Source organism: Pterocles gutturalis, unplaced genomic scaffold (genome assembly GCF_000699245.1).
Source record: "Pterocles gutturalis isolate BGI_N339 unplaced genomic scaffold, ASM69924v1 scaffold25316, whole genome shotgun sequence".
NCBI classification, from domain to species: Eukaryota; Metazoa; Chordata; class Aves; order Pterocliformes; family Pteroclidae; genus Pterocles; species Pterocles gutturalis.
The window spans coordinates 457-3,605 of NW_010098545.1; the positions used below are offsets into that span (position 1 = coordinate 457).

General features: G+C 48.7%; 1 pseudogene; it reads left to right on the forward strand.

The window, feature by feature from the left end:
- The first annotated feature begins 1,691 nt into the window (after positions 1-1,691).
- LOC104459912 lies at positions 1,692-2,077 on the forward strand (annotated as a pseudogene).
- The last annotated feature ends 1,072 nt before the right edge of the window (positions 2,078-3,149 follow it).

Sequence of the window (3,149 nt, forward strand, 5' to 3'; positions counted from 1 at the left end):
GGGTGGCTGAAATCCACCATCAGAAGAGCCTGTGAGCGTGACACCTCTTGAGCTGAAGCAAGAAGGCCTCGTCAACAGGTTCTCCCTGATCAGGTGGCCTATAGTAGACCCCAACCACTAGATGTCCTTTGGACCACTCCTTGATTTTAACCCATAAGCTCTCAACCTGGTCATGACTGTTTCTCAGAAGCAGCTCTTCGCAATCTATCCACTCCCTAACATAGGGCACAACTCCCCTCTCCTCCTACCCTGTCTATCCCTTCTGAAAAGCCTGTAGCCCTCAATCAGTGTTCCAGTCATGGGATTCATCCCACCATGTCTCTGTGATAGCAATTAGGTCATACTTTCCTAATTGCGCCACAGTTTCCAACTCCTCCTGTTTATTTCCCATGCTGCATGCACTGGTATAGAGGCACTTCAGCTGGGCTAGAGGCCTCATTACCTTCTTAGAGGAGCCCTTCCTAACACCTCTGAGACAAATCTGGGGTTTTCCCCCACTGCTGCCCAAGGCGACAGCATTCCCTCGCTCTTCTTCGTTGCCCAGTACATCCCCTCCCCCCATCGTATCTAGTTTAAAGCCTTGCTAATCAGTCCAGCCAGCTTCCTCCCTAGAATATTCTTGGCCCTTTTAGTCAGCCTCATCCCATCTGATGTCAGTATTCCCTGTTTCTCAAAGCTATGTGCCAGATCATAGTGCCCAAACCCCTGAGTATGACACCATCCCCGAAGCCATTCATTTAGCCTGTCTGTTCTCTGTCTGGATCCCAGTCTTCAACTGAGAGGAGAACACTACTTGTGCTCCCAATCCTTTAAGCAGTCTCCCCAGAGCCCTAAAGTCCCTTTTGATTGCCTTTGGGCTTCTTTTACCTACTTCGTCATTGCCAACATTAAAAACCAGTAAAGGGTAGTAATCAGAGGGTCTTACCAGGCAAGCGATGTTCCTAGCAACGTCTCTCACCCGGGCCCCGGGCAGGCAACACACTTCCCTATGGGACAGATCCGAGCGGTGTATCGGGCCCTCGGTTCCCTTCAAAAGGGAGTCCCCTATGACGACAGCCCTTCTTTTTTTTTTGATTGATGATGTGGTGATATGAGGGACAGTCTGACTTGTCCCAGGCAACCCCTCTAAGATGGATGGACCTTCATCCACCTCCATATCCCCCTGTCCCTCCAGCTCCAGAGCCCCATACCTATTGTGTAACGGCACCTGGGAAGGTGGGACAGGCTGAGAGGGGGTCTGCCTGCTGCCCCGCACAGGGACTTGTCTCCATCCCTCGCAGTCTCTTAGGTCCCCTCCTCCTGTCTGATTCTGAGAGCGTGGATGATCTGCTACTCCTTGCAGGGCATCTCCCCGGTGCCTTTCTTGTAGGGATGGCAGAGTGTGACTCCACCAATTTATCGCCCTCTCACAATCCCTGCTGCTCCTCAACCTTTCCACCTCCTCCTTTAGCTGCACCATCAGGCTGAGCAGATCATCCACCTGCTCGCACCACACACAGGTGGTATCTCTGCTACCCTCCTATAGCAGCGACAGGCTCAGGCACTCTCCACAGCCTGAGACCTGAACAGCTGCATGGACATGCGTGCTTACCATCTTACCTCCTTGCAGTCAGGCGGGTAATTGTCTGGCAGCTCCTGAGGAGGCTCCAGCACAGACTCTGGACCGGAGCTCAGGAGGCGGCAGCGGTACCATGGCTGGGGGTAAGGCACGAAAGGACAGCGGGAAGGCCAAGACGAGTGTGGTGTCGCGCTCACAGAGAGCCAGGCTACAGCTCCCCGTGGGCCAGATCCACAGCACTTGAAGATTCACACCACCAGCCACGGGCAAGTGAGTGCCACCGCTGCCGTCTGCAGTGCTGCCATCCTCAAGTCCCTCACAACTGAGGTGTTGGAGCTGGCGGGCAATGCTTTGAAGGATCTCAAAGTCAAGTGGATCACGCTCCATCACTTGCAGCTGGTGATCTGCAGAGATGAGGAGTTGTATTCCCTGATCAAAGCCACCATTGCTGTTGGAGGTGTCATCCCCCACATCTACAAGTCTCTGATTTGAAAGAAATAACAACAAAAAACAGCGTAGAGAGGAAAAAATAAAACCAACTGGCCCACTCCCTCCCATCATCATACTGTACCCAGGACAGAAGAAACATAATCAAGTAATCTGTAGATTACAGAATATGCATATAAAAATTAATTGGACTGCTTACTGGAAGAGTTCTCCAGCTCAGCTCATACTGCCACAACAGGTTTTTTGAACATTCAGGTGATTGATTCTAGGTACTCTTTCTTCTGTTTCCCATATGTACAATGTTCCCATTAAATTTGACTTTGAAGAACAGCTATGTGAGTGCTTTTCACTAGCAAGACTTTTTGTAGTAACTGAATATTGCATTTAGTGCCTGGACTTAGAAGACAGGAGCTGGGGTGTTGTTAGTTCCCTGCTAGCACTGTCCAGTGCAATGAGCAGCTCCTGGACCACACAAGATAAATGCCATTCCACTTCTCTTCCAGACAGGGATAAAATACTGTGCAACATAAAGCTACTGAGATAGCTCTGGAAAAGCTGGCTTGGGTACCAGATGCAGCATAGGTACTGCAGAGTGCCCTAGAAGCATGCCACCTGGAGCTGGACTGGCCAGGCTGCTTCCAGTGCGATACCCAGGCCTGGCAGTCCAGTACTGCAGCACTGGTGCCATGCACAGAAACCCGTGAAACCCAGAGACGGCATCTTCTTGAATCAAAGGCGTAGACATCCTCTACCCAAAGGTCTGCCTATACACAAAGGTACCTAATTTTTTTTTATATCAGTACTGTTGTAGAAATCAATTGTTGAAATGTTTGGTGGTAGTACTACGGTTATTTTAATTATTTTAGAAACATTATTTGGAACTACTAAAACTGAAGAATAATTCTTGAGGCCTAATAAACTGGGGGGGCTGGGAAATTAACTGCAATTATCACTAATCCAAGGAAGAGGTAATTTCAATTATTAATAGGAAAGATTTTTTTTTAAAATTCAAAACCACCTAGACTGTATTGGGAAAGTTCAATAAAAATGTTTTGATCACTATAACTAAGCAATCCACCAAGTTTATAGCTGTGTAAGGAATGATGCAAAAAAGAATGACAGATTGTAAAAGCGTCACCCTTCA